Below are 27,911 nucleotides of genomic sequence, written 5' to 3' on the forward strand. Positions count from 1 at the left end.
TTTTTCCCATGTTTCTCTCTCTCTTCCCATCTATCTACAGCTGTTGTTTCTCCCATTGCTACCCATCCACACGCATATGCACCTGCACATCTTCTCCTGACCTCATCTACCCCTCCAGCTATTGACTCATTTCCCTGCTCTTTGAAAGAATCGTCTGCACTTGCTCCCTGCAGTTCCTCTCCTCTGATTGTTTAAACCCAGCCTAATTAGTGTTTTGCCTCCATCACTCCACAGAAACTACCCCTGTCTGGTTCACCAGTGACTTCTGTATTGTCAAATCCAATGGTCAAATCTCAGCCCTTGTCTTGATTTATCAGCAGCATTTGATGTAGTTGCTTCTTCCATTCCCCTTGAAAAAGTTTCTTCTATTGGCTTCTGGAATCTCTCTCTCTTTGGTTCTCTTCTTCTCTCACTGGCATGTCCTTCTCAGTTTATCTTGTCAGCTCCTCTTTATTTGTTCACGTTGGAGAGCCCCACGGAGTAGCCCTCGGCCTCGGCCTCTCTGTCTCCTCAATGCCTGGTGATCTCCTCATATGCTGACAACCCTCCATTGTATCTCCATCCCAGGCCTTTTGAATGCCGCTCCCACATCTCCAATCATCTACACAACAAGTTTCCTTAGTGTCTAACGACGTCTCAATGATGATGAAGTCAAGACTGAATGGCTGCTTCTCTCTCTCAAACAGCCATTGCTCTTTAGTAAACGACAACTTCTGTTTCCAGTTGCTAGGGCTTAAAACTCTAGCATCACTTTTGACTCTCATTCTCTCGTGCTGCAGCTGTTTGTCAGCAAACCATGTCAGCCGTCCTTGCAAAATAGATCAAGAAATGGACTTCTTGTTTGAACCACCAAATTCATGCTGGTCCAACTAGATCCATCTCTGCCTTTAATTTTTAGAACAGCTTCAAAACTGGGCCTCCTGCTTCCATTCTTGCTCCCAGGGTCTCTGCTCGGAACAGCAACTAGAGTGATCATTTTGGAAGATGTAGTATCATGTCATTTTTCTGCTCAAAAACCAACAAAGGCTTCCCATTTCACTCAAAGTCAAAGTTCTTAGAAAGGCCTACGAGGTTCTGCGTGATCTGGCCCTCAGGTCCTCACAGACTTTGTCTCCTAGTCTCCTCTGCCTCTTTCATTTTGTTTCATTTCACTAACCTGGCTCTGTAAACATACAGCACATTATTACCTCAGAGCCTTTGCATTTGCTGTTCCCTTCAGTTGGAACACATTTTCTTCATATATTCTCATTGTTTTCTCCTTCTCTTCCTTCAGGTTTCTATTTAAATGTCGCCTCCTGAGAAAGGCTATTGTGACCACTTCATGCGAGATAATAATCGGGCACCTGCCTGCTCCTGAGTCACACCTGGCTCTCTCTTTCCGTTTTATCTTGCTTTTTTGTTATTCAGTAGCACATGTGGCCATCTGACTTATTTACTCTGTGTCTCTTCTCACTAGGAAGTTATTTCCATAAGAGCAGGAATTTCATCTCTTTTGTTCATATTTTCCTAGGACCCAGAGCAATGCCTGAGGAATAAAAAACACAATACATAATTGTTGGCTGAATTTAACTAAATCCTCACAACACTTTAAAATTAGTTGGAATCACCCACGATTTATAGGTGAGGAAATTGAGGCTCAGAGAGGTTAAGTAACTTTTTCAACATATCACAGCTCACTGGCATAGAACTGGAAGTCAAACCTTCCAAGTGCCTATGCCAGTTCACTGTCTCCCTGTTGAGCTGGGCCTCCCGCCAGCACCCACATCTCGACCTGCCTCATTTTGTCCACATCTCATTGCAAGCAAGCGGCCCCAGAGTAACAAAATCCCTGTGAAAATGCCCCCAGTGTGACTGGAGGTGTGGGAGGTGCACGGGAAATGCATGCACACACTCCCTTATCTGCAATTTCCAAATCCAAGAATCTGTGAAAACCAAGGTTTATTCTTACCCTACTTGGTGGCAAGACCTGACCTGGATTGATGTGAGGCTATTTATAAATCTTTATTTAACCTACTTAGTATAAATATTTGTTTTGCTGCAGAAATATGAATTCCGATAATTATGAAGAGCCACCCTGACCGTGCTGCAGGCGTTACTTCATGTATAGTTTAGGCAATATATTACTTTTGTAAAATACAAAGAATTCCGAATTCTGATGCTTACCAGGCCCCTTAAATTCCTGATAAGCGATTGTGAACCTGTGTTAATGCTTTCCTAAATGTCTGGCATTTGAAACTATGGCTATAAAAAATTTTTTTTTTCCTGGTAGCTAAAATTTCTTTTAAAGGATCTTTCCAGGAACATGCTCAACTGTAAGATCTGATTAAGATCAGGCACAGTGGGCCAAGCTGAGGAAGGCATGCGTGAGATGCCTTTCTAAAACCAAGCGAATGAATTGAAGTCTGCATGCTGAACCGTGAGGCCACCCCTCCTCCACCTTCTTTTTCTGTTGGTTCCCACAGTGCCGGCAAGCTAGCCTTATATGCCCCTTTTCCCCAGTCATGAGATTAGAGGACTCTCTGCATGAATTTAGCAGCCCAAGAGAAAAGGCCTGTAGATGTTGACTTTAGAGTTCTTCAAATAAAATGGACACATTGCTCTCAGTCTGCCCCTGGTAAGATCCACCCATCCAGCACCTCTGCCAACGCATAGGGAGCTTCCACTCAGCCTTCAGTGTCTCACTTCAAAATTTAAAAAGACAGCTAAGTATCATCGGATATTTGAGAAAAGTTTAAAACGTGAATAACAAAACCCAACAGGGATGAACAATAACAACAACTTAAAAAGAAACTCACAAGAAATAGAGACAATGTAGGGAGCAGAAGAAAACTTCACAAAAACTGTAATTATTAGTGTCATAGAGACAAGAGAAGATATCACATTAATAAAATAAAGACCATGTGCAACAAAAGGAGTATTCAGAGAATAAGAAAGAGCTCCTGGACATTAAAAGTAGGATAGCAGAAATAAATGAATCAGTAAAGGGTTTGGAATATAAAGTTGAAAAAATCTTATAGAAAGTCAAACAATAAAAGGCTATAAAATGAAATATAAGAAAGGGTCATTCTAAGACATTCAACATCTGGATAGCAGGACTTATAGAAAAAGAAAATAGAGACAGTGGAGGGGAATAATTATCAAAGAAATAATACAAGAAAAATTGTGAGAACCAAAGGATGTAGGCTTCTAGATTGAAAAACTCACTTGAGTGTCTAGGGCTATAAGTGAAAAAAGACACACACAAAAGCATATCATTGTGGGGGCGGGGAAAAAAGAAACCTAGACGAAAAGCTTATAGACACAAGAAAAGAATCAAAACAAACCTCAAACTGATTACAAATAAGAATAGAAATCTGATTGTATGGCAACACCAGAAACTGGAAGACAGTGGAGCCATACCTTTAAAATTCTGAGAGGAATTTATTTCCAACTGAGAATTTATATCTAGACAAATTATTAATCAAATGTGAAGGTAGAATAATGTTGTTTTGGTGACGTAGTGGTTAAGTTCGTATGCTCTGCTTTGGTGGCCTGGGGTTCGCAGGTTTGGATCCTGGGCATGGACCTACATACCACTCATGAAGCCATGCTGTGGCAGCATCCCACATACAAAATACGGGAAGATTGGCACAGATGTTAGCTCAGGGCCAATCTTCCTCACCAAAAAAAAAAAGAAAGAATAATGTTTTCAGATATGAGAAGTCTCAGCTATTTTACCTCCCTTACATCCTTTCTGAGGAAGTTACTATAGACATGTTCTTCCAAAATTAGGGAGTAAATTAAGACAGAAGAAACAGGTTCTTCCCTTAAGCCCAGAGAACAACCAGCTCAGGTTGGAGTAGGAGGACAGAGGGTTCCAGGAGGGAGAGCTTCAAGAAATTAAAAAAAGGAACTAGAGGCCAGCCCCCTAGCCGAGTAGTTAAGTTCACGTGCTCCATTTTGGCGGCCCAGGGTTTCACCAGTTTGGATCCTTGGCGTGGACCTAGCACCGCTCATCAAGTTATGCTGAGGTGGAATCCCACATAGCACAACCAGAAGGACTTGCAATTAGAATATGCAACTACTTACTGGGGGGCTTTGGGGAGAAGAAGAAGAAGAAGAAGAAAAAAGAAGATTGGCAACAGATGTTAGCTCAGGTGCCAATCTTTGGGAAAAAAAAAGAACTATTGGAAAGTCGAAGGCTGAATTAGTGACAGGCACATAAAAAATTAAGCAAACAAACAAAAGAGGCAGTCACGGACTCCAGAAATGACAACTAAGGAATATATGTGAAAGGAATTAATCATAACACACTATATGGCTCAGCCGTGAGCAATCATTTATCTGGTCATAATAAAGTAATTTCTAGGGGCCGGCCCTGTGGCCGAGTGGTTAAGTTCCCGCGCTTTGCTTGGCGGCCCAGGGTTTCGCTGGTTCGGATCCTGGGTGCGGACATAGCACCACTCGTCAGGCCATGCTGAGGTGGCGTCGCACATGCCACAACTAGAAGGATGCAGAACTGAAATATACAACTATGTGCTGGGGGGATTTGGGGAGAAAAAGGAGGGGAAAAAAAAGATCGGCAAGTTAGTTCAGGTGCCAATCTTTAAAAAAAAAAAGAAAAGTAATTTCTAGTGTTGACTTAATAAGAAATGGTATAACTATATTAGGAGAATGTGGGAAGTAGAAGAGGTATGTCGGATGGTGGTAAAAGAGCCAAATCCTCATTTTCTGTAGTAGGAAGTCCTTGAAAAATATCGAACATTGAAGAAAAACAGCCATTTAAGCATGCTGTGTAGATACGCTCAAGTCACTCTAGAATTAGATGAGTTGCAAGTTATCGCATTGGGCAGCAGGGGGCAAGGAGGGGCAGGGCATATGGCAGTCACAGAAGAGCTTCTCTTACCTGGTTCTCTGAAAATAGATTCTTACATCATTTCTCTTGTTGTCAGAACTCGTGTGTTCAGTGCTCAATTCATCTTTAATTTCAGCTCTTTTATTGAAAGGGCTTGGCCTGGCTCTACCCTAACGCTGGAGGGAAGAAAGGCCTCAGGGAGACAGGCCACTGTGTGGAATTGTGGCTTGTCCCTTACCAGCTTTGTGCCTTAAGCTCGGTTTCCTTACCTGAAAATGGAGAAAACACTCCTTGCCTCATTGGATTGTGTGAGGAGTAAATAAATAACTTAGTACATAAAGTGCCCTGCACAAACTACTTGCTAAAAAAATTTAGAGAAAAATAATAATAAAGCAACACTGTGGTGTAGGACAGGAGCCCCATAATGTTGGGGCTGGACCCCACAGAGGAACCATCCAGAAGAGGGGAGAGTTCTGGGAGAGGAGGGGAGGGCAGAAGTAATCCAGGAAGTCTCCAGATTTTAGCAGAAGTTCTCATTGTATTTTGAGTGCAGCGTCTTCTGATCTGACTGCAGGGCTCAGCAAAGTTGTGGAGACCCAGATCCTGGGATGTTTTATGCACAAGGATCGATAAAAGCTCTTAGCTGATTTAGCTTCCATATCCAAAGACGATCAGCACAACTGCTCACACCCCAGATCATGTGGAATAATTGGTCGGGGTTATCTTTTACCCCAGGGCTCCTGTGTGCCTTGTGGTGATTGCTTATTTAAGCCAGGGACCTGGGGCCAGAGACTTACCCCTGTGACAGGCTAACCCATTCTCTTACTCACAACCAGCCCTTTAGTAATGGTCCGGGGGGTGCTGGGCCATGAAATTCTTAGGGTGTGTGTTCTTAGCTCATTTTATGGAACTTTTTGGGGTTCTTTGGTTCTTGGTGGGCTCTCTAAATCCTGGCTCTGGTCTGTGGTCCCTGCCTCACACATTATTCACCTGAAGGAAACTCTTGCTAGAGGTATGAGGGAGTTAATGAGGCCAAGGCAGCCTCTCATTTATCTGCTGTCTTCCTGATAATCATCTTCTGAAGCTTCTGGGTCTGACTGAGGGTGGAGGAGAAAGGGGATTAGCTGAGGAGCTGCCAGGTGGGGGACAATGCAGGCAGCAGTGAGGGCAGGAAGAGAGAAAGCAGAGAATAGGCTCCGAGCGCGAGGAAGGAGTTGAGCCAACCTTTGGCTGGTTAGGCCTGTGGAGAAAAGTAATGAAACTAAAATTTAGATGTCAAGCCAGTGACCCTTGTGGGATAGGAGGTAGGTCAGGGAGCAGGAGACACACAGATTACAGTGAGGTCATGAATTAAATGGGCACCGTATTAAAACTGCAAGAAAGCACGTGAGGATATAGGTGGCTCCGGAGCAAGGAGGATGCAAGGGGACCCTGTGATCAGCTGATTTGTAACACTGATAAGGTGATAGGAGGACTTAGTATGCATCTCTGTTATTATTTATTTCTCATGTTACTACAAAGTACAATTTATACTTGCAATCCAGGATTGGGACATTTAGTTGTCTTATCTGTCAAAAGCCCAGCCACAAACTTTGGAAGGAAGTTTAAAAAAAAAGGCTTTGAGCAGCCATCATGGATGTCCAGAGCCCTACCACGAAGCCGTCCTTGGGTGATGGGACAGACCCTCTGCTCTCACTCAGCTCCATTAGATTTCAGTGTGGCAGGGCTGGCTGGGACCCCAGAGCCTCGTTAATCAGGCTCTTCAGGGGTTTATTGGTGGGACTCCTGGGGAAGCTAACAGAAATAAAAAGTAGGAACTACAGATGAGCCTCACTGCCACTAGGAAGTCACCAAGTATCTGTTCTCTCTAGGGCTGCACAGTTTCCTGTCTGCCTCTCTCTGGGCCTCTGCTCTTCTCTTTGTAGGCCAACTTCCTCTCCTTCTGCAGGGCCCCACCATCCCGTCACTTGATCTTGTGCACGGCATTTGCTTCTCATGGTGCCCCTACTATTTTTCCTTAAAGCTCCTGGGTCTACCACCAGCTGACTTTAGTCTTTTTTCATAGTTGCATTTTAAAAGTGTTTGATTGTTCCAACTCCCTTATTTATGGGTGAGTTGCTTTTAAGTCAAAGTTCCACTCTTTGTCCATCAGGGGAGTCCCAAGCGTGTGAGTGGGTGGGGAACAGGGTAGGCAGGTAGAATGACTTGCCTATTTTAGTAATGTTGGAAGTCTGCAAGCCATCTTCCAAAGGATTTAAAAAGCACTAATGGAACCCCACATTCCCATACTGGTCTGCAGATTGCCGTGGCTGGAGTGCAGGGTGCCTGGGGTGGAGTGGCAAGGGTCCTCAGGGTCTTTGCCTGGGTCACAGGGCCACAGAAATCTATTAAGTCTGTTTAGACAGATTTCTTGGTGAATTATCCATCTCCCACTGAAGGTTTGGCCTGACTAAAAGGAGGGATATGAGAGGCTGGCTAGAGAGAGATGGATAGTGGGGGCCTCCTTCCTGTTAAGGAGGCAGGTGAGTCTGCAGTCCGGTAGTCTTTCTACCCCCGGAGTACCTTGCTCCTGTTCCCTCGGGAATGCTCCTTACTGGCAGGCTCCCAGGCGGCCACCAGTTCAGCTGTGTTTACAGCTAGACATCTCTTCCTGGATTGGCCCACTTTCCCCACAGTGACTCTGGTTCCTGGTGTTTTGTTGGCATTAATTATAAAAAGCAGCAAAGTGCCCAGTTGCCGCAAGTGACTTTTTATTTTTCCATCTCACCTGACGCCTTTGTCATTTGCACTGTTCTGCCCTGAATCTTTGTGAGACCTTGACATTTCCACCCCTTCCACCTTCAGCTTCAGTTTCATCTGATGTTAGTTCCTATCAGCATCTGCCCTCTCACGGGATGACTCTTGTTTGTCTTAGGATCTCAGAGTCTTTTCCTCCTGGACACCGTCCTTGTGTATTACCACTCCTTCTTTGTTCCACAGTGGATTTATCACTTTTTTCCTCACCAATTCTTACTCATGCACCCCCTAACCCCATGCTTGATTAGGGGACCTCATTTTATCATCATAGATCTGATCTTAGACTTGGGCTGAGCTGAAGGGGAGTGAGAAATGAAAACCCAGATTCCTGGAACTCCACACTCATTTCCACTAGAAATGTTACACATGGTGACCAAGGATGTGGGTGAGGGAGGGACTAGGGGGCTGGGGAGAGGAGTGTTGGAGGAACGGGCACATTTCTCCATTGCTGGGAGGAGTTTAGATGGTACAGTAATCCTGGAGGCAGCCTGCCAAGACGGTTCAAAAGCCTGAGAAATTTGGAATCTCTTTGACCCAGCAGTTTGTCTTCTAAGACTGTGCATTAAGGAAATAACCAGGGATTTCACCAAAGATTTAGTTTTAAGCACTATTTGTAACTAGCAAAAAAAGTTGGAAATGATTTAAATGTCCAGTCTTTGGGGGCAGGGTACAATTTATGCTACAGTCACGTAAGGACATCTTATGTAGCCATTAAAATGATGCTGCAGATGACTGCCGATGACACAGCCCTAAACCATGCCCAGCTTTATTTAATCTCTGTAAAATATCCAGATAATAAAATAAAACCAGGAAGGGTGTGTAATCTGTAGTTATCTTGGGTGGAGAAAAAACAGTTAACATTTTTCCTTCTTTTGACTTAATTATATTTTCTTAAATTTCTTTGGCACTAGGAAAAACAATAACTACTTTAAAAACAAATACTACCCACCCAGGCAGCTATAATAACTTTATGGGCTGGAAATTTAGGCTCAGTTAAAAATGCTCCCCAAATGAATTAGAAATTGAATTCACATTTGTAACATTATTATTATTATTTTTTTGCTGAGGAAGATTTGTGCTGAACTAACATCCATGCCAGTCTTCCTCTATTTTTTAGTATGTGGGTTGCCAGAACAGCATGGCTGCTAACAGCAGTGTAGGTCTGTGCCCGGGAACCGAACCCAGACCACTGAAGCAGAGCATGCTGAACTTAACCACTAGGCTACCGGGGCTGACCCCACATTTGTAGCATTATAAATGACATCCTGTAGATCAAAGGGAGACTGTGAGCAAGTTTGATGTATTTGTTGATGGAAATCAGTGGTCCACAAGCCTTATCTAAACAGAAGACTTGGGGCTGGAATGGTAGTTTTCTTATTCCTGCTTTTATTATGAGCAAAAGCAAGTGGCACAAGGATTCAGTGACTACAGTAGTTTGCTTTGCTTAATCCACAGCTCACTCTGAAATTGCCCAGGAGTAGGTCTGGGTGAACAGACGGCTAGGTTGAGCCCTGGGAAGGAGGCTGGCTCCTTCAGGTGAGGGGTGTAGTTCCAGAGGCTCTGAAGTGGCAGGAGTGACCGGGGCTGGGAGTGGGAGGAGCAAGGGTGCACAGCCTCCTGCCTGGATCGACATTTGTGTCTCTGGTGCTCAACCCGTAACTTTGCTTTGTTTTTTTTTTACCCCTGCAGGCAGGGTAGAGCCCGCTGTGCAGAGCTCTGTGGTGAGCAGCCCAGAGAAGAAGCAGGGTAGCCATGGAGCCCAGCTGAAATGAACTGGCCTCCCTGAGCCTTCTCAAGCCCTGGTCTGTCCAGCGCTGAGGTAAGACCCCTGGAATCACAGCTTGGGGACAGAGAGAGCAGAATGCCTCGTGTGGTGAGGTGGTGTACACCTCCTCTAAGGCTTAGGAAAGAAGGAGCAGTTGTTTCTGGTTCAACGCACCGGGAGACAAGGCCATTTGGTGGCCAAAGAGGCTTTGAGTTTTCTGAGCTGGTCTGTTGGAATCTTAATTGGGAGTTGTATTTTCTTAGTTGCTTGTGAAATGTGATCTCCAAAGGGAATAAGTTTCTCCTCCAGGTAAGACTGCACCAGATTCAGGTGAATGCATAACTTAGGTGTGCCTGCTCTGTTCTGCAAGGGAAGTCGAGCTGTTGGGAAACACACTCTCTCTCCCTCTCTCCCTTCAACCAAAGGAGACAGTGACAGAAATTATGTGACGAGGTTATTGCAAAACATTCCACTAAGCTCACTAAAAAGACTTTCCTTACCTAGATATGTTCTGATTTTAAAGGTAGTATGTGTTCCTACGACATTTGAGATAATATTGATGTGGAAGAAAACAAAACATGTTTGAAATCCTACCCCTGTTAACAATCGTTCAGGTAGTTCTCATTAACATTGCTCTTGAATCTTCCACAGCACATGGACTTCTCTAGCATGCGACGAGAGAGGTGAGGCAGAAAGAGCACTCAAATAGGAGCCACGAGAACTTGCCTCTAGTCTGGAGGTTTTTCAGAGCCGGTTTTCAAATAGGAATTTTGCAAACTGGCTTTTAAAGATTGTTGGCAGCTTGAAATTGGCCATGGTGGGAAAATTTGCACTATGGAAATTAACCATTGCTGCAAACCAGGGCTTGTTTATTTGGAAGGATCAGATTACCAGCACACCACCTGTCCAGGTGCTTGCTCCACCACCAACAGGCTGGGGGGGTTGGGGTAAGTCACTTCACTTGTGCATCCTTCTGCTTCCTCTTCTGTGATCAGTATGTGCTCTATAAGCATTAGTTGAATGAATGAATGAATGAGATTTCCGTCCTTATCTTACATAACATGGTTGTAAGGGTCCTGTAAGACAGTGACGACGAAATGTTTTGCATACTGTGAGGCTTCCTGCCCCCGTAGGAGGTTTAGTTGATTGGGAAACCTTTGGTTTATTGACAGAGAGAAGTCAGCTGGCTTCTTGGGGAGTCTGTGAATTACTGACACCCTTTGATAAAGGCAGATGAAAACTCTCCATTTACAGACTGACATCTGGGGCAAATTTCCTTCCTGGAATAATCAAGAAGTTAGAGCAGTGTGAAAAGAAAGCCCCAGTGCTGCTAGATGTAAGAGCCAGGACTGAAATGAGAGCTTTTGACTCATGAGCTTTAAGGGGTGGTGATGGTGGGGCGGGTGTCGAGGGGTGAGAGAGGGGAGGAGGAGGAGAAGGGGCACTTCCTGCCAAATGTGAAATTTAAACAAAAGCCTTTTTCTTCAAGGCCCTGCTGTCAGCAGATTAGAGCTAATTAAATTAGCGGAATGGAGCTGCAGCCTCTGCCCTTCACCCTCTACTTTCTGAACCTCTTGGCCCCCTCTCCGCACCTCCTTCCTGTATCCTGAAGGAGGGGATGGGCGCAGGTGGGGCATCAGTTAAGCACCAGTTTATCTTTGTAGAATTGTAGTTCAGAAAATTATAAAGGTGGCGAGGACTATAGAAGCCATCTGGTCTCACACCCTTATCTTAAGAAGTCAGGTCGCATAGCTGATTATCGCTGTCTGAAGTGTATTATGTGCTCCTAGGGAGGCTGGCAACCAGGCTAGGGGCCATAGAACACTGCTCCTGAGCCCACCTGATCACTGAGCCCTTGCGTGGGACTGGCAAGGGGACTTGGTAGATGGTTCCCAGGTGCTAGCCCTGCCTATACCCATCTCAGCCGCTCCCCTGTATCTGCTGCCGCAGCCCCAGGACTCTTCATGAGTACACTTCATGAGTGCTTCTGTGGTGTGCTTGGAATTAAGCCCTCTTGCTCCTCTGGGGTTTGGCCTTCCAGGTAAGTGAAACCAGCTGAGAAGTTCTTCCCTGAGGACCTTTATGTGTATGTATGAGGAAGGGAAGGGAAGGGTGTTGACTGAGCTCAGGAGGGCTCCAGACACTATGCTTTGTGCTCTATTTGTATGAGCTCATTTAATTCTGCCACGACCTAACAACGTAGGTATTTCTATCCCCATGTGGCAGATGTGGAAATTGAGTCTCGCAGAGGTTCAGAGACTTGCCCAAGATTTCACAGCTCACAAGCAACAGGGATGTAAGCTACGCTTGCCTGTGACTGCCACAGCTTCTGAAAGTTAGTGAATGCTCTTTACAGCAGTACTTGCCTACGTGGGCAGGAGTTCCCAAATCCAGTTCCGACAAGCAGGGTCCCTTCCCTCGGGGAACATCTTTCCAACTCTGAAGCTATGCGAACAGCTGCAGCTCAAAGTGCTTGGAGTTTTACAAAAGACCGCACTGTTCCTTGCAAATCACAAGGGCTCTTCCTTGTATAGTAAGATAGCATCAGAGCTGGGAGCATCCATTAAAGTTCTTTAACGTCGTCCCCTCATTCATGTGACACCCCAGGAGGCGAAGTGGCGTGCTGGTGGCTCCCGGTCTCTCAGCCAGAGCTGGGGTCTTCCCAGTCTCTTGACTCTCAGAGCTCCTTCCAGGGGGACATACTGAGAGGGATGTTTGGTTTTCCTTCCTGTTTGGGTAAGAGATTATTTCTCTGGCAAGAGGGATTTAATTCAATCCCAAAGATATGCACTGAAAGCCTACTGTGTGCCCACCCAAATATCCTGGCTTGTTTGGACAAGAGATTCTGGCCCAGCCTTGGGCATACAGGTGTGACAACGGACACAGGGAGGAGCTCCTCTACGTCAAGACTGTATATGACATACATTTGCCTGCAACCACTCATCTCCAGCCTTTCCTGCAAGAATTCTAAAGGGTGAAATTATGTCTCAAATTGCCCTGTGTGTCTCAGGGTTCTCAGACTTTTCGAAATAGAGTTTTAAGTGCTCAACCTGCCAACTGGGGAACAAAGAAACAAATAGTGGGTCAGAGGAAGATCCTTGTAGAGGCTGGGGCTGAGGAGAGGAGGCAGAGTGGCAGAGGGAGCAATTTGAGTTGGTGCTGCCAGGTGGGGGAGGTGTCCTTGCCTGCAGAGTTGGAGTCGATGGGGGAGCTGAGTGTCCAGGTTCATGGATAATCAACAGTCCCTTTCATCTGTGGCAGCTTCTTAATGAGAAAAATCTCACTTCAGGGGGCTCAGAATGTGAATCAGGGCTGAAAGAGTTCCTTGGAGAGCTTGTTGGTTGGCTTTCACATCCTGCATCTGAGGAAATGGAAGCTCAGAAAAGGGTAAGGTCTTGCTTATGACACAAGTGGAACTGGAGTCTCTTTCCTAAATGTCTAGTCAGTGTCCTTCACATCAAACCCTCTGGCTGCAGAGGGAAGAATGTCCTGGGGAGCAGGTACAGCCCTCTTCCTGCCTGAGCCTGTCTGGTCTAGTACCTGGGATGGGCTGGGTTTGACTGTTGGAGGAATTTATGGTCTTGGCACCCTGGAAGGGAGAGGTCCAGAGGTCCCTTGGCTTCTCAATGATGCCAGCCTCTCACCCTCCTTTCAGATACTTCCTAGAGGTCTGGCTCAGGCCAGGGGCTATCACCTGTGACTTCATGCTGGGAATTTGCCATTGTTGGAAGGCATCACAATACAGAGAAAGTGCCCCAGCTTTGGAGATACTTGACCTGGGCTTAAGCTTGGCTTGACCATAGCTGCTTGACTGCCTGGCCTTTCTGACCCAGTTCCCTTATCTGTAAAATGGGTTGAATAATATTTACCTTGAGCGAAGATTAATAATTATTTATATAACATTCCTCCCATAAAGTAGATGTCTGTTAAGTGGTACCCACTATTATTATTTTTTTTTGCTCCTGAAACATTATGTATATTTATTATTTGAAATGAATTTTGATCTTTCTAGTCTACCTTTTTCATTAACTTTTAAAACTTTTTGTTGAGTTCATAATAGTTTAGATCATTGTGAAATTTTAGTTGTATATTATTTCTTGTCCGTCACCATGTAAGTTCTCCCCTTTCCCCCTGTGCCCACCCCTCATCCCCTTCCCCTGGTAACCACTGAACTGTTTTCTTTGTCCATGTGTTTGTTTATATTCTACATATGAGTGAAATCATATTGTGTTTGTCTTTCTCAGTCTGGCTTATTTCGCTTAGCATAGTTCCCATCAGGTCCTTCCATGTTGTTGGAAATGGGATGAATTTGTCTTTTTTATGGCTGAGTAGTATTCCATTGAATATATACACCACATCTTCTTTATCTAATCATCAGTCGACAGGCACTTGGATTGCTTCCATGTCTTGGCTATTGTGAATAGTGCTGATATGAACATAGGGGTGCATATGTTACTTTGGATTGTTGATTTCAACTTGTTTCGGTAGACACCCAGTAGTGCGATAGCTGGGTCATATGATAGTTCCATTTTTAGTTTTTTGAGGAATCTCCATACTGTTTTCCATAGTGGCTGCACCAGTTTGCATTCCCACCAGCATTGTATGAGGGTTCCCTTTTCTCCAACCTCTCCAACATTTGTTGTTTTCAGTCTTAGCGATTATAGCCATTTTAACAAGCGTAAGGTGGTATCTTAGTGTAGTTTTGATTTGCATTTCCATGATGATTAGTGATGTTGAACATCTTTTCATGTGCTTATTGGCCATCTGTATCTTCTTTGGAAAAATGTGTGTTCATATCCTCCACCTATTTTTTGGTTAGGCCATTTGTTCTTTTGTTGTTCAGTTGTGAGTTCCTTATATATTATGGAGATTAATCCCTTGTCAGATATATGATTTGCAAATATTTTCTCTCACTTGGTGGGTTGTCTTTTTGTTTTGAGCCTAGTTTCTTTTGCCTTGCAGAAGCTCTTTGGTCTGATGAACTCCCACTTGTTTATTTTTTCTTTTGTTTCCCTTTTCTGAGAAGACATGATATTTGAAAAGATTCTTTTAAATTCGATGTCAGAGTGTACTACCCATGTTATCTTCCAGGAGTTTTATGGTTTCAGGACTTATCTTCAAGTCTTTGATCCATTTTGAGTTTATTTTTGTGTATGGCATGAGATAATGGTCTACTTTCATTCTTTTGCATGAGGTTGTCCAGATTTCTCAACGCCATTTTTTGAAGAGACTATCTTTTCTCCATTGTATGTTCTTGGCACCTTTATCAAAGATTAGCTGTCTGTAGATGTGCAGTTTTATTTCTGGGCTTTCAGTTCTGTTCCACTGATCTTTGTGCCTGTTTTTGTATCAGTACCATGCTGTTTTGATCACTATGGCTTTGTAGTTCATTTTGAAGTCAGGGATTGTGATGCCTCCAGCTTAGTTCTTTTTTCTCACTATTGCTTTAGCAGTTCAGGGTCTTTGGTTGCCCCATATGAATTTTAGGGTTCTTTGTTCTATTTCCGTGAAGAATGTCATTGGGATTCTGATTGGGATTGCATTGAATCTGTAGATTGCTTTGGGTAGTATGGACATTTTAACTGTGTTTATTCTTCCAATCCATGTTCTTGGAATCTCTTTCCATCTCTTTATGTCATCATCTATTTCTTTCAATAATGTCTTATAGTTTTCATTGTATAAGTCTTTGACCTCCTTGGTTAAATTTATTCCTAGATATTTTATTCTTTTTGTTGTGATTGTAAATGGAATTGTGTCCTTGAGTTCTCTTTCTGTAAGTTTGTTATTAGAGTATAGAAGTGCAACTGATTTTTGTTAGTTAATTTTGTACCCTGCAAGTTTACTGTAGTTGTTAATTATTTCTAATAGTTTTCTGATGGTTTCTTTAGGGTTTTGTATATGTAAGATCATGTTGTCTGCAAACAGCAAGAGTTTCACTTCTTCACTCCCTATTTGCATTCCTTTTATTCCTTTCTCTTGCCTAATTGCTCTGGCCAAAACCTCCAGTACTATGTTGAATAAGAGAGGTAATAGTGGGCATCCTTGTCTTGTTCCTGTTCTCAGAGGGATGGCATTCAGTTTTTCCCCATTGAGTATGATGTTTACTGTGGGTTTGTCATATATGGCCTTTATTATGTTGAGGTAATTTCCTTCTATCCCCATTTTGTTAAGAATTTTTACCCTAAATGGCTGTTGGATCTTGTCAAATGCTTTCTCTGTGTCTATTGAGATGATCATGTGGTTTTTATTCCTCATTTTGTTATTGTGGTGTGTCACAGTGATTGATTTGCAGATGTTGAACCATGCTGGTGTCCCTGGTAGAAATCCCACTTGATTATGATGTATGATTTTTTTGATGTTTTGCTATATTCAGGTTGCCAATATTTTGTTGAGGATTTTTGCATCTATGTTTGTTTGTTTGTTTTTGTTTTTAGTAATGATATTTTTGTTATAGAATAATTTTGCAAGAATGTCTTATTTTTCTAACTTTACACTTCATATATCTTTGAATTAATATTAAAAGACTCAATTTGAGATTATTAAAAAAATAGCCAAGTATTGTCTCATAGTAACATTCTTTTGTTCTTTGAATGGTGGAGAGGTTGAAGCAGTAAGTGATTTATACATACTTAGAACAGTGCCTCCCAAACTTTGATATGCATATGAATCACTTGGGAATTTTGTTAAAAGGCAGTATGTGATTCTTTCTGTTTGGGGTGGGGCCTGAGAGTCTGCATTTCTTTCTTTTTTATTGCAGTAACATTGGATTATAACATTATATAGCTTTCAGATGTGCATCATAATATATTTCGAATTCTGTGTAGATTACATCATGTTCACCACCCAAAAACTAATTATAGTGCATCCCCTCACATGTGAGCCTAATCACCCCTTTTGCCCTCCCTCCTCACCCTTCCCCTCTGGTAACCACCAATCCAATCTCCATTGCTATGTGTTTGTTTGTTGTTGTTTTTATCTTCTACTTATGAGTGAGATCATATGGTATTTGACTTTCTCCCTCTGACTTATTTCACTTAGCATAATACCCCCAAGGTCCATCCATGTTGTCACAAATGGTCGGATTTCATCATTTCTTATGGCTGAGTAGTATTCCATTATGTGTATATACCACATCTTCTTTATCTGTTCGTCCCTTGGTGGGCACCTAGGTTGCTTCCAAGTCTTGGCTATTGTGAATAATGCTGCAGTGAACATAGGGGTGCATGTATCTTTATGCATTTGTGTTTTCAAGTTCTTTGGATAAATACCCAGCAGTGGAATACCTGGATCATTTGGTAGATCTATTCTTAATTTTCTGAGGATACTCCATACTGCTTTCCATAGTGGTTGCACCAGTTTGCACTGCCACCAGCAGTATATGAGGGCTCCCTTCTCTCCACATCCTCTCCAACACTTGTTGTTTCCTGTCTTGTTAATTATAGCCATTCTGACTGGAGTGAGGTGATACCTCATTGTAGTTTTGATTTGCATTTCCCTGATAGCTAATGATGTTGAGCATCTTTTCATATGCCTGTTGGCCATTTGTATATCTTCTTTGGAGAAATCTCTGTTCAGATCCTTTGCCCATTTTTTAATTGTGTTGTTGGTGTTTTTGTTGTTGAGCTGTATGAGTTCTTTGTATATTTTGGATATTAACCCCTTATCTGATATACGGTTTGCAAATATCTTTTCCCATTTTGTTGATAGTTTCCTTTGCTGTGCAGAAGCTTTTTAGTTTGATGTCATTTGTTCATTTTTTCTTTTGTTTCCCTTGCCCAGTCAGACATGGTACTTGAAAATATGCTGCTAAGACTGATGTCAAGCAGCGTACTGGCTATGTTTTCTTCTAGAAGTTTCATGGTTTTGGGTCTAACATTCAAGTCTTTAATCCATTTTGAGTTGATTTTTGTACATGGTGTAAGGTCATGGCCTACTTTCATTCTTTTGCATGTGGCTGTCCAGTTTTCCCAACACCATTTATTGAAGAGACTCTCCTTTCTCCATTGTATACTCTTGGCTCCCTTGTCAAATATTAGCTGTCCATAGATGTGTAGGTTTATTTCTGGGCTCTCAATTCTGTTCCATTGGTCTGTGTGTCTGTTTTTGTCACCGTACCATGCTGTTTTGTTTACCATGGCTTTGTAGTATATTTTGAAATCAGGGAGTATGATACCTCCAGCTTTGTTCTTTTTTCTCAGGAATCCTTTGGCTATTTGGGGACTTTTGTTGTTCCATATGCATCTATGTTCATCAGCAATATTGGCCTATAGTTTTCCTTTTTTGTGTGGCCCTTGTCAGACTTTGGTATCAGAGTGATGTTGGCCTCATAGGATGTGTGGATGTGTTAGGAAGCATTCCATGTTCCCTAATTTTTTGGAATAGCTTGAGAAGGATAGATATTAAACCCTCTCTGAAAGGTTGGCAGAATTCTCCAGGGAAGCCGTCTGGTCCTGGGCTTTTATTTTTTGGGGTGCTTTTGATTACTGTTTCAATCTCTTTCCTTGTGATTGGTTTATTCAGATTATCTGTTTCTTCTTGATTCAGCTTTGGGAGATTGTAAGAGTCTAAGAATTTAACCATTTCCTCTAGATTGTCCATTTTGTTGGCATATAGCTTTCGTAGTATTCTCTTATAATCCTTTGTATTTCTGTGATATCTGTTGTTATTTCTCCTCTTTCACTTCTAATTTTATTTATCTGAGCTTTCTCTTTTTTTTTCTTTGTAAGTCTGTCTAGGGGTCTGTCAATTTTGTTTATCCTCTCAAAGAATCAGCTCTTTGTTTTGCTGATCCTTTCTACTACCTTTTTTTGTTTCAATTGCATTTATTTCTGCTCTGCTTTTTATTATTTCTCTCCTGCTGACTTTGGGCTTCATTTGTTCTTCTTTTTCTAATTCACCTAGGTGTAGTTTGAGATCACCTATTTGGGATTTTTCTTGTTAAGGTGAGCCTGTATTGCAATGAATTTCCCTCTTAGTACTGCTTTTGCTGCATTCCATATGAGTTGGTATGGTACATTTTCATTTTCATTTGTCTCTAGATGTTTTTTGATTTCTCCTTTAATTTCTTCAATGATCCATTTGTTGTTCACAAGCATGTCGTTTAGTCTCCACATCTTTGTCCCTTTCTCAGCTTTTTTCTTGTAATTAATTTCTAGCTTTATAGCATTGTGATTGGAAAAGATGCTTGTTTTATCATTTCAATCTTTAATTTATTGAAGCTTGCCTTGTTTCCCAACATATGGTCTATCTTTGACAATGTTCCATGTGCACTTGGGAAGAACGTATATTCTGCTGTTTTTGGATGGAGTGTTCTGTATATGTCTATTGGGTCCAACTAGTCTGGCTTTTCATTTAATTACACTGTTTCCTTGTTGATTTTCTGTCTGGGTGATTTACCCATTGATGTGAGTGGAGTGTTGAGGTCCCCTACTATTACTGTGTTATTTTGAATATCTCCTTTTAGGTTTGTTAATAGTTGCTTTATGTACTTTGGTGCTCCTGTGTTGGATGCCTAGATATTTATAAGTGTTACATCTTCTTGCCAGAGTGTCCCTTTGATCATTATATACTGCCCCTCTTTGTCTCTCTTGTCTTATCTTGAAGTCTACTTTGTCTGATATAAGTATTGTGACACCTGCTTTCTTTTGTTTGCCATTAGTATCATCTTCCATCCCTTCACTCTGAGCCTGTGTTTGTCGTTGGAGCTGAGATGGGTTTCCTGGAGGCAGGATATTGTTGGGTCTTGTTCTTTAATCTATCTCACCACTCTGTGTCTTTTTATTGGAGAATTCAATCCATTTACATTTAGGGTGATTATCAATATATGAGGGTTTAACGCTGCCATTTTATCACTTGTTTTCTAGTTCTCCTGCATTTCCTTTGTTTCTTGTCCCATGTGTTTTGGTCTACCAATTGAGTTACGTAGTTTTTTATGTTGGTTTCTTTGTTTTCTCCTTATTTATTATGTGTGTCTTCATTTTTTTTTTGTTTAATGGTTACCATGGGGTTTGTATGCAAAATCTTGTAGATAAGATAGTACACTTTCTGATGGCCTCTTATTTCCTTAGACTAACTGATTTAGACCCTTTCCTCTTCCCCTCCTTTGTTGTTTTGGTCACATCTCATTCCATCCTGTGTTGTGAGTTTGTGGTTAAAAGGACAAGATTATCTTTGTTTTTGTTGTTTTCCTTCCCTTTATCTTTAATGTTATACTTGAGTATTTGCTAACTTGTTCTACTGTATAGCTACAATTTTCTGATTTTTCTACCTCTTTATCACCTTACTCCATGCTTTGTAACCCCTTACTCCCTTTTTTTACCCCCCAGGTATGAGGGCTTTCTTGAGGATTTCTTGTAGGGTGTGTCTCATGGATATGAACTCCCTTAGCTTTTGTTTATCTGGGAAAGCTTTTAGTTTTCCATCATATCTGAAGGATATTTTGAATGGATAGAGTATTCTTGGCTGAAAGTTTTTGTCCTTCAAATATTTGAATATGTAACTCCAGTCTCTCCTAGCCTGTAAGGTTTCTGCAGAGAAATCTGCTGAAAGCCTGATAGGGGTTCCTTTGTAAGTTATTTTCTTCTGCCTTGCTGCCTTTAGTATTTTTTCTTTGTCGTTTACTTTTGCCAGTTTCACTACTATATGCTTTGCAGTAGGTCTTTCTACATTGACATTCTTAGGAGATCTGGTAGCTTCTTTCACATTGATTTCCATCTCTTTCCCCAGGTTTGGGAAGTTCTCTGCTATTATTTCTTTGAACAAGCTTTCTGCTCCATTCTCCTCTTCTTCCTCTTGAATACCTATAATTTCTACGTTGCATTTCCTAATTGAGTCAGATATTTCTCAGAGACTTTCTTCATTTCTTTTTAGTCTTACTTCTTTCTCCTCCTCTATCTGGAGTGTTTCAATATGTCTGTCCTTGCTTATGCTGATTTACTCCTCTATTCAAGCATTCAGGGAATCCATATTTTGTTTTGTCTCATCCACTGTGTCTTTCATCTCTAATATTTCCAATTGGTTCTTCTTTGTAGTTTCAATCTCTTTTGTGAAGTAGCTCCTGATCTCATTGAATTGTTTCTCTACATTCTCTTTTAACTTGTTGAGATTTTTGATGATACCTATTTTAAATTCTCTGTCATTTAGATTACATATTTCTCTGTCTTCAGGACTGATTTCTAGGTACTTGTCATTTCTCTCTGGTCTGGAGATTTAATATAATTTTTGATACTGCTAGAGGGCATGGCTCTGTTTTTCTGCATTCTTTTATTATTGATTGCTGTTACTACCTATCACCACTGGGTGGGGGAAAGAGCTGCATATTCTGAGCCCCTGTGTTCCACCAAGATCCTAGGTGCTGGAGCTAGCGCTGACGAGTGGGGGAAAAGGGCACTTTCTTCTGCATGCTCTGATGGGCTGGCTCGCTCTGCCCTCGCTGTCTGTTCTCTTGGAGTGTTGGCTTGATGAAGTCACCCCCACAATAGTTTCTACCTCAGTAGGGGGCTTCCCCCTAGGCTGTGAGGGACCCTGGGGATCGTTGATGTTCCTGCTAATGGGGGGTCCCTCCCCACTTCCTCCCCTCTTGGAGGCCACGTGCAGTCCCAGATTGCAATCTTTTGAGTGGGGAGTGAAGTTTTCTCTTACCCTATCCCACCTTCTCCGAGGGGGGCTCCCGCCTCTCCACCCTCTAATGTATGGCTGCGTGGGTCTCTCAGATGTTTTTTCTGTTGCATAGATGTCCTCTCTTGGAGTATGAATGTCTTTTTCATTGTATCATGGAGGGGAGAGATCACTGGTAGAGCTCACTCCGCCATATCTTCCAACTTTGAGGTATAATTGACAGACAAAAATCTGCACGTATTTAAATTGCACAATTTGATGAGTTTTGACTTATTTATACGCTCATGGAATGCCCCCCCGCTGTCAAGTTAATGAACATAATTATTACACTCCAAAGTTTCCTCCTTTACCTTATCCCTCTCTCCTGCTTCTCTCTATGCCCTTCCCCCATTCCCAGGCAACCACTAATCTGCTTTCTATCACTATAGCTTAGTTTGCATTTTCTAGAACTTTCCATAAATAATATGATACAGCATGTGCTCTTCTTACATTAGCGTAATTATTTTGGTATTTGTGTGTATCAATAGTTCATTCCTTTATTGCTGAATAGTGTCCCATTGTATGGAAAGACCACAATTTATTTATCCATTCATCTGTAGCCAGACGTTTGGATTATTTCCAATTTTTGGCTATTAAAATAAAGCCACTATAAGCATTTGTGAAAAAATGTTTGTGGGGACATATGCATTCTTTTCTCTTGGGTAAATCCCTAGGAGTAGAATGACTGGGTTATATAGTAGGTATATGTGTAACTTGTTAAGCTACCACCTGTTTTCTAGAGTGATTGTACCATTTTCCATTGCCACCAGCAGTGTGTGAGAGTTCCAGGTGCCCCACTTCTTTGCCAACACTTGATACGCTTGGTCTTTATAATTCTAGCTATTATAATAGGTGTGTGGTGATATCCTGTTGCTTTATTTGCATTTCCCTAAAGATTAATGATGTTAATCATCTTTTCATGAGCTTACTTGCCATCTGCATATCTCCTTTGGTGAAATGTCTGTTCAGATATTTTGCCCATTTTATAAAAATTTGGGATTGTCTTCTTATGACTGAGTTGTAAGAGTTCTTTATATATTCTACAAACTAATCCTTTATTGTAGATGTTTGCAAATATATTTTCCAATTCTGTGGCTTGCATGTGGAGATAGTACCAAGTAAACTGATAGTTAAATTCAGTTGAATAAGTGTTATGCACAGGAAGTACAAAGGAAGATCAGTAATCTTAGGATAGGAAGTTAGGGAAGCTTCTTGGAAGAGAACATATGTGAATTGAGTCTTAAAGAAAATTAAAAGCTAGCTAGGTAGTGGAAGGGCAATCTAGGTAGAAGTTTGTGCAAAGGCACCGAGATATAGAATGTCATTGTTCATGCAAAATTGGAAGTAATTTGATTGGAATGCTGGGATTTTGGAGTAGAAGGATGTGGACTGGAATCCCAGCTGCCCTGCTTACTGGCTGTGCAGCTCTCATTTTTTTTTAACCTTTTTATTTTGAAACAATTATAGATTCTCTGGTAGTTGCAAAGATAGTACAGAGGTGTCCAGTGCATCTGTCATTTAGTTTCTTCCACTGGTTTCATCTTACATAATTATAGTACAATATCAAAACCAGGAATAGGAGACTGGTACGATGTATATATAGTTCTTTGTAATTTTCTCACATGTGTAGATTAGTGGAGCCACCACTGCAATCAAGATATAGAACTGTCCCCATCACCACAAAGATCTCCATTATGCCACCCCTTCATTATTACACCAGCCCGGCCCCTCCCCTGTTTTTCATCTCTATAATTTTGTCATTTTGAGAATGTTCTATAAACAGAATCATACAATATGCAACCTTCTGAGAGTGGCTTGTTTTCACTCATCATAATGTATTTTGGGTCTACCCAGGTCGCTGAGAGTGTCGGCAGTTTGCTCTTTTTTATTGCTGAGTGGTATTCCATGGTATGGATGTACCACATTTTCACTATGGACCTATTGAAGGACATTTTGGTGGTTTTCAGTTTTTGACTATTACAAATAAAGCTGCTATGAACAACTGTGTACAGGTTTTTGTGTAGACATAAATTCTTGTTTTTATGGGATAAATTCCCAGGGCTGTAATTGCTGAGTTGTATGGAAAGTATGTTAATTTTTTAAGAAACTGCAAAACTATTTTCTAGAGTGGCTGTACCATTTTCCACTCCCACCAGCGAAGTAGGAGAGATCCACTTTCTCCACTTCCTTGTCAGCATTTGGTGGTGTCATATTTTTATTTTAGCCCTTGTAATAGGTGGGCAGTGGTATCTCATTATGGTCTTAAATTGCTTTTCTCTAGTAGCTAATTGTGTGACTGTTAACCATTTCTGCTCCTTAAGTCTGGCTCTGTGAATCTAGACCCCAGCCTGTACTTTTTAAGTGTGAGAAGCAAGGGGACATAGTGCTGTCGGTCTCCTGCCCCTGTTTCTGGAGCTGCCCCAGAAGTCTGACTTCTTTTGTCCTTTGGCCCAGCTGGCCAGTTTCAGGAGATCCTTCTTCATTGTCCTGGGTGACTCCTGGAAAGTGATATTTTGTAGATCTGCATAATTTTCCAGGGAGGATTTTTTTTTTCCCTATAGATGAGCAAAGAACCTGTAAATGTTGATTTTTTTACTGTGCTGTGGGGTAAGTTCTCTCTCTACCCTGTCCCTCCCTGGTGTCAGTGTGCCAGCATCTGTACTTACTGGCAGTTGAGATGAAGAAACCTCTGGAGCTGGCCCAGGAGGACTGTTTTCTCAATGTTTGGAAGTCCAAAGTGCCAAGGGAAGCTGCCATGGCCTCAGGCTCTCTCTACACTCAGCATCTTCTTATTCTTTCTGCTTTTAGGTAGAGAGGCAAATTTAATGCTCTGGAAAAAATAATAATAGTAGCTAACAATTGTATAGGACTTATTATATACCAGGTACTAAGTACTTTATATATATTAACTCATTTAATCCCCACAACAACCCTAAGAATTAAGTAGTATTAATATTTCCATTTTATAAAAAAGGAAACTGAGGCCCAGAGAGGTCTCATAGCTAGTAAGTGGCTAAGTTGGGATTGGCACCCAGACAGTCTGACACCCAAGTCCATCCTCTTAGTCATTACGCTATACCGTCTGTGTGCCAGGGTAGATAGAAGCTTGTGTGGTATGCACCTTGCTATGTGAACCTGAAGGGCCTCAGGCTCTCCCCTGAGAAGCATGTGGGAGGAGGAGGAGGGCTTGCCATGGGTGTTCCCTGGGGCATCAGCACTTTGTGATGTTGAAATGGGAAACAGAGTAGGTGAGAGGTGCTTTCCCAGCAGGAATGGGCGTTCTTTGGAAGCCTGCACTGGGCATGGGCTGTCCAGGTGTGAGTGGGGCTCAGCCTCTGAAGACACAGATCTGTTCCCTGAGCCTGCTGTGCACTCAGGACTGGCTCACACACACTATGGGAAGAGGCTAGAGGAGGATGACATGGAGGCCCTGACCTTGGGGGACAGGACAGCACATGACCACACTGGCCCCCAGACTCTGAACCACCTGCCTGTGCAATAGTAACCTTGTCCTTGCACTGTAGGGACCCCCGCCTCACTCCCACCCATCAGGGATAACTGGGAAGGAGTGTTGGCTTTCTAGCCTGACAGATCTGGGTTCCAGTTGCAAAGCCTGAGTTTCCTCACCTGTAAACAGGGCAATAACAATACCTGGCCTATAGACTGTTGTGGGGGCTGAGTGTGGGTGGTGTAGTGAATTGCCCTAAAGAACTGTAGTTCCCTCTACTTTCCACGGGGCTCTTTACAATCATCAATACCCAGCTGCATGGCAGTGCTGCACTGCAAGGAAGCAGGGTGTCTCTGTACCTTGCCCCAATTCAATCAGTGAACAGTGTCCATTCACTCATTCAGCATTCAACCAACTTTTAAAATGAGCACCTGCTGTGTGTTTGCTTCTGTACCAGTCATGATGAACACAAGAGTCATGGGTCTTGACTCAAGTAGCATATGGTACACAGAGGTAAATATTAGTTAAATAGTAACACAACCAAGTAATAAAATCATGAGTTGTAGGATGCTGTGAAGGAAGTTCCGGGGTGCCATGTGAGCGAACCACAGTCTGAGGCCAACGATGCCACCTCAGGGAGATGATTCTGACCTGAGTTCTGATTCCTCAGCCTTGAACTGCTTAAGAGGCCCATGTGGAACATTCTGTAGGATCAGTTCACTTTATAGACTGGCCTGATGCCTGGCCACCCCAGAGCTCTCCCCAACCCAACAACCCAGACTATTCTGTGAGATTACCCGTATTCAACCGTTCACAGCTGCTGCTGATCTCATGGGGACTGAGACTTAGCTCAGAGCCACACATTACAGGGCTGGGTCATCTTTTTTTGCTGTTTGTTTGTTTTGAGTTGTGCTCATGACTTAGTCAACTTATGACCCAACTGGACACAGTGCACCATTGTGGTAGTTATGATCATCACACAGATGTTTTTTAAAACAACTTTACTGAGGTAGAGTCTATATCCTATGAAATTAACTTGCTTTAAGTGTAAATTCCATGATTTTTTTTTAGTAAATTGAGTTGTGCAACCATTCCCACAACCTAGTTTTAGAATATTTCCATCATTGGTAGGGTCATCTTTACATGGAAAAGGCCAGAAAATTATTTTTCATGGAAATACTTCCATAATTATTTTTTCTGGAATTAGTTCTGTGATCCCAACAGGAGGATCTTATTAATTAATTCAGTTAGTATTTACTGAGAGCCTGCTGGAGCCCACAGCTGGGCTAGGGGCAAAAGGGAATAAAGAGAGAAGCAAGTGGAGATTTTTGCTTCCCTGCAGCTGACAAGCTTCCTACTGAACATACTGTCAAATGGAAGGACTCGCATGAATGGGTCTCCTGGCAGCTGCAGGGCAGGTGTTTATTGTCTACCCTGTGGTTCTTAATTGAGGGAAAGGCAAGCACCTTTCTTTTGTAATACCTGGTATTGCATTGAAATTGTTGGCCAAGCAGAAAGAGGGAAGTGTACTCACCAACATCTGCAAACAGCTCCAGGCTTCGGCAAGCCTGGATGCAGGATCTGGGAAGACGGGAGAGTGGGTGTATTGTTTACAGTGCAATCGACAGGGGGAATTGGGGTGAGGGTGTGCCGACGGAAGAAAGGAGCACGAGCATTTGCACACGCATTTGCGTGTGGTGGGGTGTTGCTTGGACGCTTTGGGGGTATGGTTGGGAGTGCAATCTTGTATGCTAGACTGAGGAATTTGGACTTAGTGGAGCAAACACAGAAGACACCATTTTAAGTCTCCAAGGAGGGGTGTGATCATTCAGAGCTGGACTTGGGAGAGTAATCTTGCATGAGGAGAGAGAGGGGAAGTGGGCCTGGGTTAGGAGGCTTTGGTGAGCATCCTAATATTAGGTGATATGGACATGATATGGGCAGGACAGTAGGGCAAAGGAGGAAGAACTGGGTGGGAGAGAAGATTCTGCCAGGAGACAGGAGAAAATCTCTCTGTCCCAACTTTCCTGGGTCCATACCTGCCTGCCCACCTGCCTATTGCACTTCAACCATCCCCTCAAACTTGGCCTGTCCAAAGCCAGACTCAGGTGGCCTCCCCACACCATGGTTTCCCCTTGCCTGACAGGCTTTTCTCTCCCCATCCCACTCCTCGTGCCCAGGAGGAAAGGGGGAAGCCAGAGAGAAGCAGAACATGGTGCCCATGGAAGGCTGTGCCAGAGGAGGTAGTGGAGAGAGATTTCCAGAGAGGGAGGTGCCAGATGCTGAAGAGGTGAGTGAGGATGGGCACTGAAGCAGGGCTGGCGTCTCAGGGCTGGTACTAGTGGGAGGCAAGCGAGGTGCCTGGGGTGCAAAATTGAAGGAGGCCCTCACATTCAGGTGCCAACCCAGTGCTTGCACAATCCTGAGAGTGAGGGCCTCCTCCAGTTTTGCACCCCAGGGGCCTCCCTGGCCTTGCCTAGTCCCGGGCTAGGTTCCTGGAGAGAACTGGGAGGTTGCTGGTGACCTTGGAGAAAGCAATAGCTTTCAAAGGGTTAAGGACCGAGGGTGGGGCTGTTTCTTCAGAAGAAAGCTTTCCATAGGAAGCTTCCTGGAGGTGCTGGCAGCCCACTTGTCTCCCTCCTCCCCACCCCAAGACAGCCCCTTAGAGTTTCCACACACTCTCTAGGATTCCTGGAGCACAGTTTGAAGACCACCAATCAAATCCGACCTCCCCTCTTCCCGCAGAGAATTCTGAGACCCAGAGAAGTACATGACTTGTCCAGTGTGACCTTAGAGGTCTTCCTTTAATTTCCCTTGATTGATCATCTTCAATTGTTTTACATTCTGTTTTTAGTCTTCCTCCAGTCTTCCCCCCACCGTAACTATGAGAAATGGAAGCCAAGTTGATCCTCAGGGTCTCATCTGTATTTGAAGACAGAGATCTAACTCTGAGAAGTCCATTTATTGAGTGCCTGCTATGTCCGAGCATTATTTTAGTTGCCTTTTTAGGTATATAGATTATTTAATTTTAATAAGAATTTTCCAAAGTATATGTCATTACTACATTTTCCTGATGGGGAGACTGAGGCTCAGAGAGAACAAATGGCTTGCTTAAATTTGCATGGCTACTAACTGGTGCTGCTGGATCTGATGCCTGTGTTCTCCCTCCACACCACATATTTCTCTGTCTCTCCTATTGACTGAGTGCCTTGGGGCCAGGCCCTATTTTTGGTGCTGATACAGATAAACACAAAAATCCTGCTGAGACCTACCCCGCTTGTCCTCCTGCTTGTGAGGGGAGATCAGCTTGCTCCTCATAAGGTCTCCTGTCGCAGGTGGCTCTGGGCTGCCTGTGGTGCTGCTGTGTTTTTTGGCTTTTGCTGAGATGAAATCCGTGGCCCAGTTCACTCCTC

At 42.9% G+C, this 27,911-nt stretch overlaps 1 protein-coding gene and 1 long non-coding RNA gene across 21 annotated transcripts in view; one reads left to right on the top strand and one right to left on the bottom strand.

The window, feature by feature from the left end:
* LOC139077107 (uncharacterized) lies at positions 1-27,904 on the bottom strand. The gene is made up of 3 exons (XR_011529398.1): positions 27,771-27,904; positions 23,717-23,880; positions 1-1,525 (listed from the first exon to the last, which is right to left on the bottom strand). It is a non-coding gene; the product is annotated as an uncharacterized lncRNA (long non-coding RNA).
* Positions 1-27,911, top strand: part of ST6GAL1 (ST6 beta-galactoside alpha-2,6-sialyltransferase 1) — a 113,376-nt gene that overhangs the window by 16,863 nt on the left and 68,602 nt on the right. For 13 of the 20 annotated variants that reach the window (XR_011529387.1, XR_011529397.1, XR_011529388.1 and 10 more), the window contains one exon: positions 9,320-9,449. The exons of 1 other annotated variant lie outside the window; for it this stretch is intronic. The gene's annotated coding sequence lies outside the window, so the exon portion shown is untranslated. Of the gene's footprint in view, positions 1-9,058; positions 9,167-9,319; positions 9,450-10,559; positions 11,437-26,678; positions 26,789-27,911 lie in introns of those variants that run through there. 6 more of the 20 variants (XR_011529395.1, XM_070583381.1, XM_070583384.1 and 3 more) reach the window with 3 other exon arrangements.

Source organism: Equus przewalskii, chromosome 18 (genome assembly GCF_037783145.1).
Source record: "Equus przewalskii isolate Varuska chromosome 18, EquPr2, whole genome shotgun sequence".
NCBI lineage: Eukaryota > Metazoa > Chordata > Mammalia > Perissodactyla > Equidae > Equus > Equus przewalskii.